This window comes from Alligator mississippiensis, chromosome 1 (genome assembly GCF_030867095.1).
Source record: "Alligator mississippiensis isolate rAllMis1 chromosome 1, rAllMis1, whole genome shotgun sequence".
In the NCBI taxonomy this organism is placed as follows: Eukaryota; Metazoa; Chordata; order Crocodylia; family Alligatoridae; genus Alligator; species Alligator mississippiensis.
Window position 1 is genome coordinate 214,576,241 of NC_081824.1, and position 17,624 is coordinate 214,593,864.

Here is a 17,624-nt window from a genome sequence, read left to right on the forward strand (position 1 = left end):
CACTCTCAAAACCTCACATTGCTGCTTTCCCATCCGTGATCCTAGGGGGCTGCACACCAGCCAGCCAAAGCAGAGATTAAGTTCCCTACCTGCCCAGGGGCCCTCTTCTGCTCCCTGCTCACTAAGTTGTCATTCAGCTCTGCCTCCCAGTTTGCCAGCCTGCTTGCTTCCGCTGGGCACGTGATTGACAGGCATGAGTGCAATGCCTGTTGGGATGAGCAAGCTGGCCAACGTGCCAAGACCCAACACAGAAAGCTCGCAAAGCAGGCAGAGTCATCCAAGCCTGCAACACTGTGTCCCAGAAGCGGTGCCAAAATTGTGGGGCCACTCTCAGCAGCCTGGTTCAGTTCAAACCAGACAGGGAGCTGATCAGAGGAACCACAAGCCTTGCTTTCCCCCTCCACTACCTCTACCTGCTTCTGCCGTAGCCCCCAGACTGGCGAGAGTCTGAATTTTATTTTCTTCTGATACTTCCTATTACACCGCTTGGGACCAACAACTATCCAGCTGTTGCCACTGGGCATTAACTTTCCCTTTCAACAAATGGCTTCCTGTTGGGCTGACCCAGCATACATACCTTTCCTCACACGAAGGGCAACTTTTGCCTTGAAGTTTGTCCAAGATCTCTCACAACTATGCAGCTAGTCCCACAAAAGATATCAACCCCAAAAATTCTTGCAAAGATATCACCCACAAAAATCCTTGCCCCTCACGTTTCCTGGACAATCATGGCTACAACTCCACTCCAACACTATCAGAAATAAAGAGCATTTTCTTATATTCATTTGTCCTAGCTCCCTTTATCCCTCCCTCGGAAATCCTTATAAGCAAGCGGAAGAATCTCCATAGCTGCCTTGGTAGCAACCTTCGGGTGTCTGTTGGTTAGCTACCACGTGAGGGTAGGTGAAAGGAGGTAGCTGGAGTCTGACATGCTCTGGGCTCTGCAAATGCTGCTTAGGCCAAGGTGGCTTCAGAAAATGGCAGCAATAGCAGTAGAACAATAACCCCCACAACAACTGGGAATAACTGCACCAGGCCCTGAACAAACACAGAAGCAAATAGGCCATTTCCCAAGAGACAACAGGACATGTTAGCCTTGTTTTACAGGCAGGGGAATGAAAATACAGAGAAATTAGCTGACTTGCCTTCAGCCACACAAGCCTGTAGCGGAATTGGCAGTGAAGCTCAGACTTGTCTAGTATTCCAGAGCCTTGTCATACGGTCCATCCTTCTGTGTCTATAAACCAGATTTTAAAGATGCTCAGGACAAGGATCATGTCTCTCACTTGCTTTACTCCGTGTAGTCCACCCTGCAGGCTCTGTGAGAGCCCTCCCTTGTACTGCGTGACTGTTATGCACACAGAGACTCATTGGGAGACACTCTTAAAGTGGCCCAAATTGTGGATAGTGCCCTTAGGAACTAAACAACATTGCTTCCTCATTATTTTAGCTCTTCCTGTGTCAAGGTATGGGAGCTGTTGCTCTCTGGTGTGGTAATGCATTGTGCTATCAGCCCAGCCTAAGGAGTCTTTGTTATTTAATTTACTCAAGGAGGTAAAGTGGAAGACCTCTTTGTGCTGAGGCTTACAATGCGATCTGGAAAACAGCAGTTGTAATTAGATAAGATGGCAGCAAAACCCACCAGGGAAATAATGTTAATTCATGGGGATTTTCCTTTCCCTCTCTCCCCCTCCTTCCTCAAGTGTTAGAGATCAGAAAAATCAAAACAAGCCTCTGTTCAGCCTCCCTTGGTTGGGCTGACAAAGTGGGGCAGTGTTGATTAGCCCCCTATTTCCCTAATAATGGGGCTTACAGTTCTCAACTGGGCTCCTCTGGAGAATGAAGGAGATGCCTCAGTGCTTAGCTAAATATGGCAGGATCATCAGTCTGTGCCCACAAGAACTGCCCAGGCAGAGAAAAAGAAGCGCTCAGTCAGTGTCATAAGTTATTCCCAGTAGAGATAAAACAAATTCTCCCCTCCCCCCCGGCACCCCTGCCAAACTTTGCATTGTCTTGCCCAGGGTCTAACCAAGCTGCGAGAGACTTCTCAAGTGACAAACCACCAAAAATCAGTTCAATCATTAGTGAGGACTAACCCCAAAGGCGCATGCAGCCTCAAACCCATTCAAACTGTTGCCACAACATTTTCAGCAAAGATTTCTGAATAGGGAATGTCAAAGCTTATTGCTAAGCAAAGCACTACGAATATTGCACCACAATGGAGTCTATTCTTCTCTCCATGCACGTGCATACCCCATTCACATGAATGGGAGTCGAGTTTGCACAGAGGCATGGAGAAGATTGTAGCCCAGTGTTCTGCGGTCCTGAACTGTGCATGTTCCTTCACCCTGAATCGACAAGGAAAGTCAAGCTCCCTCCCGTCTGCTGATCTGCCACTTTCAAAATGGAGTCTAATTAGCCAACTTACTAGTGACTATTTTAAAAATTTATGTATTTATTTATTTTGGTAATTACTCTTCATTAAATAATTTGCATCCCTACTTGATTAGGTCACAACATACTGGTGAACAAACTGATGTAAGGGAGATATCTTTACCCAGCTAAATAAAGGCATACTTTCTCAATATAGAAAGCAACTTAATTGAAGTCATGCACAGAGACTAAGTGGTACTTATCCAAGCAATCAAGATACAGAAGTGTAACATTCACAAATAAATAATGTTAGCGCCTGTAAGAGAAACTATATACCATCTCCTTGTATATTAATTAAAAAAAAATAATAATAACCTGTGCATTTGGTTAATCTTGCTTTCTAGCTGAGCAAATTGGAATGGCTCCTAAAGAGTTACAGCAGTTATATAACAGCTCTATACTGCAGGCAGAGAGGTAGCCCATCTGTGGAACAGAAATAAATGTGAAAGGAATATGGAATAAACAAACAAAAAGATAACCTCCAGTCCAAAAAATAAGAAACCAGCAGAGCCCCATCTCCCCGTTTCAAATGAAGCCTATTTGTTACAATCATCAGAAATGTACAAAAGAATCATATTTGAATTGTTCTAATAAAAAAAAATATCGGATTTACCCAAAGAACCTTGTCTGCCTATGTCCTTAGACCAACACGGCTACAACCTACACCCCTAAAATAATTATTTTTACACCCAGGGCCAAACATGGCAGCATCCAGGGTGATGTAGTGCTGAGCCCTCTATAGGCTTCTGAATACTGGAGCATCACATAGACCGCTAGGCTGCAATCAGTGTTTCTAATAACTAATCCCTTGCGGTGAAAGTTATTTACTTCTTTAAAAAAAAGAAAAGAAAAGAAAAAGGATAAGCACTTGTGACTACCTGACTTTGTAAAAGGCTCTTGTCACATCTTATATTTAAAAGAGATTTTCTTTACAAGATTAGGGCTGTTGTGTGTAAACACTTGTGCACATGCTTAAAACAAGCAGGTGAGTAGTTCAGTTGAAGCAGAACTGGGGGGGGCAATGTCTTCTGAACTGTAACAAGAAATATTATAAAATTACAAGGAAAAAACAAAGGGTGCAGAGGTACAAACTGACTCGACACAGAATCCACCACCCCACAGAAAATCATTTACAATTTAAATATACGTGACAAGGACCTGGCTGGATTTCACCCCATTAACAGCTTTATACCATGTTGGTTTTAAAGTCTAAAAATGACTGGGTGTCATTTAATCTCCTAGATTAAATCACTTAGCGAATATTGTATTGTTTCACTGTTCTTGCTGTCATTCGGAGGCCTCCCCGGAGTTCTTCTGCTGGCTAGCTCACAAGCTAATGAAACCTAGCACAGGAGCAGCTGCCTGAATCTATGTCAGACTGCATCTGGCACCCATCTATCTTCCAGCCATCTAAATTCACCTCTGAAATCATACAAAAGCAGCCGCAGAGCTCCCTGCAGCCACTCCAACACACCAGTCTTTGTCTCATCAAGCCTGTTAAGCAATTTAAAGCAATTTATTTTTTAATTTGCCTCGTATTTTACAGTGGCAGCTTTTCAAAGGAAGGGGAGAAGTTAAAAAAAAAAAGGGGGGGGGGAGAGGGAGCAGGAGAAAATAAAGCCTTTTTTTCAAAGTCCTGTCAAGCTCTGGTAGACTATCATTAAACCAGTTTTGGCTGAAACTGTATGTTTAGGGGTTTTCCAATGGAGACACTCTGGTGCCTGTAACACTCAGACAGGGAGGGGAGACTGCTATACAATTCTTGAATTGTTGTCACGGCTGTTAAATATGCTGTAGTACAAATACCCACTAGGGTTGAAGGTTTTCAGTGTATTGGCTCTGGAGAGTTATCAAAAATACTGGTATTAAGTAGCAGGTAATTTACAGTTATACAAACACTGAATAGAAGATTAAGTTGTAAAAGGTTTATTAAATTCCCCCCCCCCTTTTCCAATTTTTTGGCATTAACATTTTGTAAATTTAAAAATAGGTGACATATCTGTAGTGTGAAGTTGACTCAACGTCCTTTAATGTTCGGGAAGATGCTTTCTGTCCAGAGAGCACGCAGACACTCCGCCTTCAGGGCGTAAGGCTTGTAAGGCTGAAGGAAGGTTGTGTGAAATGGTGCCATAATAAAGCCACAACTTGCTGACTAAAACAGAGTAATGAGTAAAAATGAAACTTGTTTTTTTCTCCCCGGAACAGGGTATATTTCTCAGCTGCTGTTCAAGACAAAATTGACTTTACTGCTTACAAGAGTAGCAGACAAGTCAGGTACAGCGGCAGTACAAGTGTCATCACATAGCCCAAGTTAAAGAGCATCTACAAGAAGCACAAGGCTAGTGCAGTGATTCTCAACCAGGGGGTCATGGTACCCTGGGGTGCCTCAAGATGCTTTCAGGTGTGCCACAGGATGCCACGTAATGTTAGCACTGTTAGGTGTGCAAACATGATTCACAAGATGAACCCAATAATTAAAATTAAAAAAAAAAAAGAATCCACAGGGTTAAAAAAATTCTGACCTGTTGTAATCTTTCTGAGTTGTTTGCAATAGAAAAAATGCTATTATTTTTCCATAATCAACAAAATAAGTGAAAAACAAAGACCTAGCATTTTCTGAGGGGTGCCTCAAACCTAAGTCTGAGAGCCAGTGGGCTAGCAGTCTGAACGCACACTTGGTGGCCAGGAACTCACTAAATTGTAATCCTGGCTTCGGTGTCATCTTCCATGCTGAAGACCACTTTTTTTTTCGGGGGGGGGGGGGGGGGGGGGAGAGAGAAAGCAGGCATTGGTTTTCAGAGATTTACATTGGCATTGAGGAAGACTGAAAAAAAGTGTTCAGAAAACTTGTAGATATACAGAGATAACCGCTGCATGTGCAATAGTGTCACCCAGCTGAACTGCCCTTTCCTTTCTAAGGCTACTTGTAGGTCAGACTTTCATTGTATTACTGGGCAACTGTGGATGAAACCACGTTTTTACCAAGTTGTAGGCTGAACGTGATAAGCTGTGAAATGAACAGGAGAGGAACTGGGTAAATTGACATCCCCCTTACACCATAGCTTACACACAGGCTCTCACTTTTCTTCAATGGATAGGACCCTTATTTCTTGACTTAATTCGGAAACAGCAAAAGCTGTTCACAACATTTCAGATTGCTGTATTAAATCGCTGCCTTGAAATCTGGGATCAGGGGGGTTACTAGGACAAGATGCATCTTTGCATAACTCATTTCTATCCAGATGTTTCATACTGTGCCTACTTGTGGCACACCTGAACTGCATCCTGGGCATACTCCCTCACCCCCTTTTTATGCCCCTCTCCTGCTTGCTCCTCAAGCAAAGAGTCCATGTAAGGATTTACACTACTGGTACAACCGGCTAAAAAAATGTGGCACTTTGTTTCCTAGCCTCTCTCCTCCTCCATCTGCAAAACCAGGATATATACTTACCCACTGCACAAGAGCACATGGATTAAGGCTTGTGAGGCACTTTGAAGATGAAAAATGCTGTTTCAGGGCTAAATATTATTAATGTGGTCTCCCTGCCATGCAAGCTGACAGCACCTCAGCTGAGTCTTGCAATAAGTTTGCCAATTGTGATGGTGGCCTTTAGTGGTGTAGACAGCTGTCCACTTGGAAAAGACTTGAGACCAACAACTCATTTTATGCACATCAGCGAGCTGACCCCTGGGCTGCATCTGAACCAGCAAGCCTAGGGATGGCCAAGCTCTGGATGCTATTATCAATCATCTGAGCCATCCATTGGAAAAATTCATGCACCAGTGGAGCTATATTATACTTAAATTTTTGCAGGGTTTTCTCCTCTCCCCCATTTATGCATGCATTTACAGCAGGCACTGTGATAAGCAGTCTCACATGCTGCTGCCTCTTGCTATGAAGCAAGCCTCCACTAAGAACCTGCAGAACATTTTAGCTCTCCACTGCATGTCACAGAAACAAATAAACAACTGGTATAAAAGTGATGATGCTTGTTCCCAAATCCATTTGCTTTGGACAACAGCATTAATTTGGTATCTATCTGAGCAAGGTTAATTTTATGTTACCTCAATCTCTCTGGGATTTCCTCCCCACTCTTGTTTTCTTTAATTTAGCTAGGCGCAATACAGATGAGAAACCCAAGTCTCCACCTCAAAGAATGTATGATCTAGAAATATTACATACTAGCAAAGGGTGGAGTACTGAATGGGTAACAAGAAACAAAGTCTCTATTAAAATGTTGTAATTAATGTGAGGCGAGGACTTATTTGGGTGATATTTTTTATTGGATCACATGCATAGTTGAGATAGAGTTAAGACAAGCTTTCAAATGCAAGACCTGAAGACAAATGAATGTCTTGCATTTGAAAGCTTGTCTTAACTTTACCCCAACTATGCGCTTGGTCCAATAAAAGATATTACCCAAAGAAGTCCTTGCTCCTTGCATATAATTTCTCAGCCATCACAGCTACAACATAATTCTAATGCTACCAACATTTTTATAGGCCTTGTAGAAAAATATATATTCAGGAGAGAGTAAAAGACCAGGCTGAAAGCACAGCATACTCAAGGCGTGTCTACACATGCATTAATGTCCATTAACTAAAGCACATTAAATCTAGTACTTCTGGGTATTTATACATGTTTGTGCCACAGCACCAGGTGCTTTTAAAAGCACCCAGTGCTGCGTCACATGCATTTGTATAAATGGTGAAATGCACATCAACATGAGAAAAATGGCAACAGTGTGCTTTTCGCCCAAAACACTCAAAGGTGTTTAAGTTCAAAAGCACACCATCTCCATTTTCTCAGCACCAATGCACATTTTGCCATTTATACAAATGCATGACGCAGCGCCAGAGAATCAGCTCGTATGCGGAGCAGACTCGATTAATCGATGCTCCGATGCACTGGATTAATCGAGTCTGCTCCGATGCACTGGATTTCTGGCATGTCAGAGCAGACAAATGTATGTGTATAAATGCCCTCTGCTGTGAACTGAGCATTAGCTTGGCTTAATACCCAATAACTAAAGAGCACGCTTTTTAAGTGTCACTTAGTGCGTGTTAACCTATTCTAATGTGCATTAAATAAAAAAAAAAACCAACACATTTTTAGTGATGCTTTAATGCAAATTAAAATAGACTAACACATATTAAAGTGCACATGGAGATGTGCCCTCAGGCTCAGGAGTGGGGGGAGGAGGAGGTACCAAGCATAATAAGGGACTCAGCTGGAAAGTGATCCTGTGATGCAAGTGAAAGAAACAAAAACAAGGTATCCTTTTGCTCCACCCATGCTGCACAAGAGTGGAACAGGAATCAAAAGTTAAACTGCATAGACCTTCAAGATAAAATAAATGGGTCTTCAATTTAACACTAGTGCACAAGCTTTCCTTGCAATACAAATATGCCACAACCCAAGCAAAGAAAAGAAAGTCTCAAGTTAGGTTATGCAGATGAAAAACCAAAATCAAGGATGCATAGCCAGTTTATCCTGGGAAGACTGGGAACTCCATCTGGGATGATTATCTGACATTATGACAGGGACAAGGGTAGCCCCCTTAGGAATGACAAATGTTTCATGCCAATTTAAATGGGTGCTAGATGTGGAATGTGCTACACAAGCCTGGTGCATTTGTATAGTTCCCTTTGCTCCCAGGCCCACCCAGAGTGTGGTTTCATAACCAGCCTGTGAAATCAGTGGTGTGAGGGTTAATGCCACAAGTTGGGGCTTTTCTTCCATCAGTGCAAGTGCCTTCTGAAAAGACAATTTTTTTCTTAAATATATTTTCCCCAACTGGCCATTATTTGGTGACACTATGATCAGCACTGCTATGAGCTATCCCAGGGCATACTATTAACTCACCAGACGTGATCCTGGAACCCCATGTTGACAATCTGGTATAAACAACAAATTTATGGCATGTGCAGCTTGATTTCTTTGACAGGTAGCGTATTTGTTTAAATAGCCCTCTTTCTCTCTCTCACTCCTACCCCCTCCCACTCTAAACATCTGATGGGCACAACAAAATTAGTTTCCTGGCAAATGCAAGGTGGGAAAATTTGACAGATAATTTTCAGCATCTTTTATGGGATTTTCTTTGGCATGGATCAAAGCATCCTTCATTCCCTTGCGGTTTGTTGCCAATTTTGCACAGCTTCTTAGAGCAACTCTTGTTGCCAGAGGTAGGGAGCCAGGCAATAGACATGTCTGTAGAGTGTTTAAGTTACACCCACATGTGTAAGGCCAGACTTCTGTCCAAAACCAGGATCTCATATCCGACTAGGCATCTCCATAACAGTGCTAGAATGTTGTGGGACAACCATTGTCAAAGGTTATCACATGAAGGGACGCAACAACTAGGCAGCAGCAGAAGTCTGTCTTGGTCCCACTGCATCTTCATGGGCAAGAAGGACAGGAGTTGAGACAGAAGATCTAAACTCGTCTCCCGATTGCTCAGCCCACTGCTCTGTAGCTTCTACATGGGGAATCTGTGGGGTGTTATCCTCACCACCCAGTAGATGGCCTATCCCAATCTGCTCATCTGCTCAGGGAAACCCTAGAGCAGCGGTTCCCAATCCGGTACGTGTACCACCAGCAGTACGTAGACAACCTCTCAGTGGTACGCATTACCATAATTATCATAAATTACTTTATATGACAAAAATTTGCTGGTGGTACTTAAGGTTGTATCATTTTAAACAGATGATGTGCAGTCTCTCAGAGTTTGGGCACTGCTGCACTAGAGTTGTAACCTGCACTATGTGGTAAGTGTGTGCTACACCAGGGGGGCCAGAATACCCAGCTCTTCCTTGCCTCCTCTGCATAGGGGAACTGTACCAGTTCTGCATCTAAGCGGCTGCTGAAGGAATGGGTGCTAACTGTGTCCCTCAAGGAAGAATTTGAGGGCGCTGGTGTTCAAAGGGAAAGCATTTTTTAAGAGAAAAGCCAGAAGGCTTTTGAACTGGATGGAACTGTTCCCTTATCGGGTGTTTGTTAGGTGAGCTTTCCTGTAACAGAATAGTTCTCAAATAGGGCAGCCAAGAACTCTCTTATCTAGTTATCTATAAATCAGGGTTGCAAAGAAGGGGAATGTGGTCCCATAGCGGTATGTTTCAGGTCAAGAGATTGCTAAACAAGCCATGCAGACAAACAGCTAAGAGACCCAGACAACAGTGGAAAGGGCCTCCTCCTCAGTGTTAACATGCAGAAACAAACTCTAATGCAGCAACAGACTGCACTTGAGTTTATTTATGCAGAGGGGAAGACATGCAATCAGCAGGCACTTTTCAGACAAATAGGAGGCCAAAGTTTCTGTGACAGAGAGTTTATAATCTAGAGAGACAGAGATGCAATACTGTACAAGAGTATTCCCACACGTTTGTGTTTGATTGATTATTTGAGTTTATTTTAACACCTCACTGAGGGGAGTACAAGAATTTTACAGGCCTCCTACTACAAGGAAATATCCAATGTTAACCCAGATCAAAGACTCTGGACTCTGAGGTCACGTGGAAGAAGGTGCAGAGCAGCGAGAGGTGCATTGTGCACACCAAAAGGAGCAAGCAAAAGGAGCAAGCAAACCATTGAGAACTGAGGTAGGCAGGGGCTAAGCAGGGCAGGGGCTTGAAGGCCAGAGCATGCAGCTCAAGGCTGCATGTAAGGAGAGGTAAAGCCAGTGAAAGGATTTGAAGAGGGGCTAGACATGATTAGAGCATCAGGAAACAAGAGATGATTTTTGCAGCAGTGCTGTGGATGGATTAAAAAGGGGCCGAGGTGAGAGAGTCTGAGAGGCCAGAGATGGGGGAGGTTGTGCTAGTGGAAGCAAGAGATGATCAAGTTTGGATGTGAAGTTTAGCAGAGGGAATAGAGAGGAATGAAGGGAGTTTGGAAACTGTAGAGAAACTGCATCAGGATTTAGCAACAATGCTATTGTAGAGGGGAGGGCAAAGTGGGGAGGAGAGAGGGGAGTCAAAGTTGCAAGCCATGTTTCATGGCATTATTTCAACTAAGAAACACTGACTCAAATGTGTGCAAACAATGGACTACTCATTAGAGGGCTTTGTTCCCTGCAACCCAGTGAACTATTGTCTAGAGATTTAAATTATATATATATATATATATGTATGTGTGTGTGTGTGTGTGTGTGTGTGTGTGTGTGTGCGCGCACACACATGTGTGTACATATGTATGCATACACACACATTAAATTGCAGAGAGCTAAACTAAACCCCAGATAAATCTCAGCAGTTTGTTTCAGAACTACTCCCCCAGACCAAGTCCAGGCACTGTGTGTTCTTTATAATTTCTTGATGAGCACAGACTAATAATGGCTGTTTGTGACAGTAAGACTGTGACCACAGTGCTGTTGTTTTAAAGGTGTCTTAAGTAAACAATGTTCTGGGAGCCATGTCAGAATAATGCACAAAAATGTTTTTTTAATTCTAAACCAAAAAAACCCCACACAGTTCTGCCATGGAAAAGTGACTATGGAAGAATGGCACCCTCTTACTCAACAGATGGGTCTGCTGCATGTGTCATATCTGATCACTTCAACAATGGTAGGCTTTTTACTATCGCTGCCCAGCCAAGACAGCTATAGAAGAATAAGCTGGACACTATAATGAATATACATCATCAACAGACTTTGCCAACTCTACTCAAGTGCCTTATCTTGCCTTTATTATATACCCCAATAGAAACAAGACACAATGGAGGACAGATTTGGCAAGAGAATGAGCTTACTATGGCTTTCAGAGCCTATGGTGAACATGTAAGGGCTGGCAGTTTGAAATCACCATTGCCACTTGGCAGAATAGTGATTCTCTAAATCAGGGGTGGCCAAAATGTGGCCCATGGGCCGGATGCAGCCCGCCAGGCCATTCTATCTGGCCTGCGGGGCCCCTAAAAATTTGGAAAATATTTATCTGCCCCTGACGGCCTGTCATGCGGCCCTTGATTGTTTGCCAAAACTCAGTAAGTGGCCCTCCGCCCAAAATAATTGCCCGTCCCTGCTCTAAATGCTTAGGGTAGGGCTATTTTCTTGTAAACTGAGCACGCCTGGATACTGAAATAGCAGGGAAATAAACCATGAACCTCACAATACCAGCTCCATTCACCAGTCGGGGACCAAACTATCTTTTAGTCATTGCCCTGGACTCTTGCACAGCAGCAATGCCTAGGAAAAGAGCAAAGGATGGGGGGTGGAGGGCTAAATAATATTGTTTTATGGCCCTAAAGAAATGCATACAGCTGTATAACTGCAGTTCTTGTAAATACAGGTAGTTTGGAATTCTGTTTTGTCCTGTGGTGAATTAAAACTTACCTTTCAAGTGTATCTGCTAGCAGCAGTGAGGAGGAGGAAGTTGTCCCTGCCACCTCTTCACCCAATAGATAAGCACTTGCCTAGGAAGCAGGAGCCCTAAGATCTAAAACTCTTCTTGACCCAGAGGAGGTCTGAACCTGTATCATCATTTCCCAGGAAAGGGGCTGTAACCACTAAGGCCATGGGCTAGACAGTGCCCAGGTCCTTCTTGAGTCCTACTTGCAAAACTGGCCCATGCATCTCTATCTCTCCTGGCTGTCTGGGGGACCTACTTCAAGAGGAGGGCTACAGCACTTGGCGAGGAAACAGGAGTTACAGATTCTCACCCTTTGGGTGGGATAGAGCTAGAACCTGGGTCTCCGGCCCCTGGGCAAGTGCCTAACCACTAAGCTGTTGGGTAAATGGTGGGAAGGCCTTACTCCTTCTCACTACTAACTACTCCAGATTTTTCTGTGCCTAAAACATTAGGACCTACACATGTTTTGCCATGCAGATACCTAGCCACTAAGCAGCCCTAGCAAGCATGCTCAGTGAGCATATGCTGGCTCATACACGGAACTGAATCACAAACTTTGCGGAAGTGCCAAAAACTGCAGCTATGCAACTGCTTGTGTGCCATCTAGGAACATAAAGGGAAACACAACGTAGCCCATGTATCTAAGATACAGTTCTTCCCCCGATAGTCCAGTGTATAAGGGTCATGGTTCCACCTCTTCTAGACCTCAGGATCATATGGGAGGGGGGAGAGCCTCATACTCTACAGAACAAAAGGGGCTGCAATGGAATAGGGATGTGGATATAAAGTGGGAAGACCATTTGTGCTTCCCTTCATTGTACAGACATGTCACAGCCTGACCTTCCTACATCAGTCATAGATGGGCCAAAAGGGACCATAACAGTCATTTAAATAGGACATTCTGAATGTCATATGCCTGTAACTTCTGTTTCATTGCAGCATAACTCTTAGTAAGAGACCCATCCTCAACATATTCTTTGCTAAAGATTATTCTCTGCCAGGCTATAATGGAAGTTTCCCAATAAGAGATTCTCTCATGGGCTTTCTGGTATTTCTTGGATTTCACTCAGACCACAGGTCCCACAGCAGCCCCTCTACTTGGTATTTAATCACCATTGCTGCCACTAGGAATTAGGGACTACAGATATGCATAAAGATAAACACAAACGCACACTTAAGCAAGTTTATCAAACTTCTCCAAACTTTAATCCATTCCACTAAAGACTAAAGGTAGGTGAGAGGTCCAATCTGTTCCTACTTCAATCCAGATACAGATACAAATCTATCCAATTAGTCCTGGAGGACATAATGCCACCTTACCCTTGATTTTTCTTCTGGGGAGTGCTGTATGCTTCATTCAGCCCTTGACCACACTAGCAGCCAGGGTCTCTCAGAAAAAAAAAAAAAAAAGGCAGCTCAAGTACAATCTTCATTTTTTGTGACTTAGAGTTTGTGCATACTACATATTGCACGTCCAGTACATACATAAAACAGGTCTCTGTTACTCTAAAGAGAAGTAAAGGCAGATGAGGTAAGAGCCAAAAAAACCTGTCCAAATCATCAAGATTACATTTTTATACACATTATGCATGCTTATTTCATATTCAAGGTAAATGTGGTTTATAAAGCATCTCAATACACAGGTCAGGCATGGTGAACCACGGTAGCGTAGGGACATGCTAATGACTGCCACATAAGAAGCATGCAACTAAGCACCAACAGAGCATGACATTAAAACATGCAGTTTTAGATCTGAATCCCCCCTGGGAACCTAGCAGTGCACAGGGTTGGCCTCTGGGGCACCAGGCCATGAGTCTTATGGCTTTTGGGGCCTCTAATATTTTACATTAATTTGAACTTTCATTAAGAAAAAGCAGCAATTCTGACATCATTTCTTGTGAAAACAACCAAACTCCTTTCCAAGTCATTGAGGGTCTTGACCCCAAGGCTAAGGGTCACTTAACAATTAGTTAATTAACTTTGGGTCCTAGAACCCTTCCAGAAAATCTTCACTGGGTTCCCATAATACATCTAGCAGCAAATTCAGTTGTGCAGAGAATGCCCACTTGCAGAAATAATGTAAGCTGTATACAATACACATAGATAAGTAGCTAGACCTTACCAGTCTGCTCTTATCAAAGCTGTCATGGCTGTATTACATATTCTTTTCCCTTCACCCACCTATACACAGAAAGAGGACTTTGCCATCACCTCCGTCAAAGCAAAGTACAGAGGGAAAAGATTCAGGTCTGTAGCGAGCTCTGCATTCCCTACAAGAACACTGCAATCCAGGGAAAGCTATTAGTCTTTCAATACAGCCACCAGTAGAGGAATAATACAGAGGAAAGGGAGGGTTGCAAAGAGCCAGATTGTGGAGGGAAGACCAAGAGGAGGCAGAAGAGATGAAAATGAAGGTAAGGTAAACCTACCAGGAGAAGGATTTGAGAAGAGATGAGAGGTGAATAGAGTGAAAGAGAAAACATGGTGAAGTTAAGAATAAGATAAAAGGTTCAATAGAAAAAAAAAAAAGGAAGAACAAAAAGGAAATAAAGTTTAGCTAGACAAAAAAAAGAAAAGAAAATACGCGCTTTCTCAGAGAAGAGGAAGAGGAGAGTAGGAGATGCAGAATCAGATATTTTTGCCTTCTCTTACACAGGTGCACTCCCATTCAAGTTCGTGTCTACAGCATGACAAATATGGGGCCCAGAATGAGAGCTTCAGCAGATACATTCAGATCAAGATTGGTGGCCCTCCCCCTCCAAAACAGATATTCTAACAATGCCCCCGAGAAACCGTCCAGCACTATGAAGGGCATGCAACATAGCTGGCTGATTTAAAAAATGAATAGTATTACAGACCAACTGACTTGCTTCAAACTACACACATTACCAGGTCAAAATATTTCAACTGATTATTTTTACTTACCAAATGTACTCTTATTGGTAGTCTGAATGCTGCAGAAGCATTGACTCTAGAAAGCAGTGCACTGCCCATGAAAATGAAAAAAAAAAGCTGGCCCCCCGCACACGCACGCACTCACACGCTGCCATTGTGCTGGGTCTCAAAACTCCATGGAAGTCTGGTGTGAACTTCCAGCTCAGATCCCAGGCTTCCCAAGGGCAGACTTAGAGGGAAGATGCGCTATTTTCCTTTCATCATTTGTATGTGGACTCTGGGGCTGACAAAAATGGCTGTGTAGCTGCACTGTGTGCAGATGAAGCTGCAAGCAAATGTCTTCACTCTTTCTGTTGTAATATGATACCTGGCCTCAGTGATTGCTTCAGCTCTTGAATTAGGAATGGAAAATGTGAGAGCTTCTCTTTTACAGAAAAGGTTTAGGGATGAGAAAAAAAAAAAATATCTGGGCTACTTTCTTATGATATTTGTTTTACAGTGGACTTTAACCCCTGACAGAAGTGGTGTGTGTGGGTGTGTGTATACACACAGCTCTATGGTGCAGAGAGATTGCCCAGTGCTCTCTCCTACCATAGTTTCATAGTAGGTAGGGTCGGAAGGGACCTGAGCAGATCATCAAGTCCTACCCCCTGCCATGGCAGGAAAGAGCACTGGGGTCAAACGACCCCGGCTAGGTGTTTATCCAGCCTCCTCTTAAAGACCCCCGGGGTAGGAGCCAGCACCACTTTGCTTGGAAGTTGGTTCCAGATCCTAGCCACCCTGACAGTGAAATAGCGCCTCCTGAAGTCTAGCCTGAATCTACCCTCTGCCAGCTTGTGACCATTATTTCTAGTCACTCCTGGTAGTGCTTGGGGGAACAGGGACTCCCCCGTGCCTGCTGGTCCCCTCTGACTAGTTTGTAACAGGCCACTAGATCCCCCCTCAGCCTTCTCTTGTGGAGGCTGAACAGGTTCAGGTCCCTTAGCCTCTCCTCGTACGGCCTGCCCTGCTGCCCCCTGATCATGCGGGTGGCCCTCCTCTGGACCCTCTTGATGCTGGCCACATCCCTCCTTTAGCGTGGCGCCCAGAACTGGATGCAGTACTCTAACTGCGGCCTGACCAGTGTCACCTTCTTGGACCTGCTCGAGATGCATCTGTGGATGCATGACAAGGTGTGGTTGGCCTTCCTGACTGCGTCCCCACACTGTCGGCCCATGTTCATTTTGGCATCAATAATGACTCCAAGATCCTTTTCTGCCTCTGCACTGACAAGAAAGGACTTTCCCAGCCTGTAGGTATGCTGCTGGTTCTTCCTCCCCAGGTGCAGCACCTTGCACTTGTCAGTGTTGAAACCCATCCTGTTCTCATCTGGCCACCTCTGTAACCTGTCTAGGTCCGATTGCAGCCTATTCCTCCCTTCTAGTGTGCCCACTTCTTCCCACATCTTAGTGTTATCTGTGAATTTGAACAGGGTGCTTTTTACCCCCTTGTCCAAGTCGCTGATGAAGATGTTGAACAGTGTGGGTCCGAGGACCGAGCCCTGGGGGATCCCACTGCCCACATCCCTCCAGGTCAAAAATGACCCGTCCACCACCACTCTCTGCATGCAGCCCTCTAGCCAACTAGGTGACCCATCTCACTGTGTAGGTATTGATGCCACAGTCTCCTAGTTTTTTAATGAGGATGGGGTGAGAGACAAGGCCTTCCTAAAGTCCAGAAAAACTATGTCCACCGTGACACCTGCGTCCAAGGATTTTGTGACCTGGCCATAGAAGGCCACCAGGTTGTTCTGACAGGACCTGCCTCTAATGAACCCGTGTTGGTTGCCCCTAAGCATAACCTCCCCTGCTGGCCCCTGGTGGACATGCGCCAGGATAATTCTCTCAAAAAGCTTACCCAGGACCGAGGTAAGACTAACAGGCCTATAGTTTCCTGGGTCCTTCTTCCTCCCTTTTTTGAAAATGGGAACCACATTGGCCATGGTTCAATCTTATCAAAGATAATGGTTTGAAGCCTGAACTTTCTTGCATTGCCACACTTTTAAAAACCGGCTTCCCCATTTTGCATCAACAAGCTGTAATTTTGTGGGTGCAAATAATGGCATTTCAAGAAACAGTTTCCACCAGCTGTTTACTCTTGCAAATCAGGGAGTTAGACATTTCATTGCCAAGAGAAGCTTCTGCAAGCTTTTCCTTGCAGTTGATGGCAAATGTAAAATGGGAGGTTGCATTAAAGTCCCTATTAGAACACTGTCCCCTAATCTTTTTTTTTTAATCCCTTCAATATATATGTTTTAAAGCAAAAATCAAGGCATCTTTGTACCTACTGCCTTGTTATGCAGCCTCCATCACATGACTGACAACTGTAATCGCCTAAGAAAGTGGAGGTAACCACCTATAAAACAAAACAGTCACTGTACTTTGCAATAACTCTCAACTGCTTGGCTTCCACAGGGTTATTTTGCATCGGTGAAGTGTACAGGCATATTCACATGGTTGTGAGGAGAAACATTCTAGCAGAGTGTTGTCTATAAGTGATTTCAATTAAACAATTATACTATTTGCCAAGCATTTTGCATCCTGTAACACACGCTGGAAGGCTTTTGATGGCAACCTGACTTACAGGCTTTCATTCAGGGACACATCTTCACCATCCTGCTGATTTCAGTGCTATAATGTAAGGCAGATTTAGGAGAAGCAGCAAGTTTCCTGCACCTTTCTTCCCTTCGGTGGTTTTGCAAGGCCCATCCCTTTATGCTCAAGGACTGCAGGAGAACGAAAGGATAGTCATTATGGGATGAGAAAATTTGTTTGTTCATCTGAAGGCTATCAAGTCACTTTCCTTTACAGCAGTCGCAAACTGTGACAGATTATGCACCACCAATTTAAAACGATACAACATTAAGTACCACCAGCAAATTTTTGCCATATAAAGTAATTATAATAAATCTGTTA

General features: G+C 43.8%; 1 protein-coding gene across 3 annotated transcripts in view; it reads right to left on the minus strand.

The window, feature by feature from the left end:
* SERTAD2 (SERTA domain containing 2) overlaps positions 1 to 17,624 on the minus strand; it is a 109,761-nt gene that overhangs the window by 42,645 nt on the left and 49,492 nt on the right. Inside the window, exon 1 of one of the 3 annotated variants that reach the window (XM_014595045.3) lies at positions 14,701 to 14,979. The exons of the other annotated variants lie outside the window; for them this stretch is intronic. The gene's annotated coding sequence lies outside the window, so the exon portion shown is untranslated. Of the gene's footprint in view, positions 1 to 14,700; positions 14,980 to 17,624 lie in introns of those variants that run through there. 3 annotated transcript variants of the gene reach the window in all.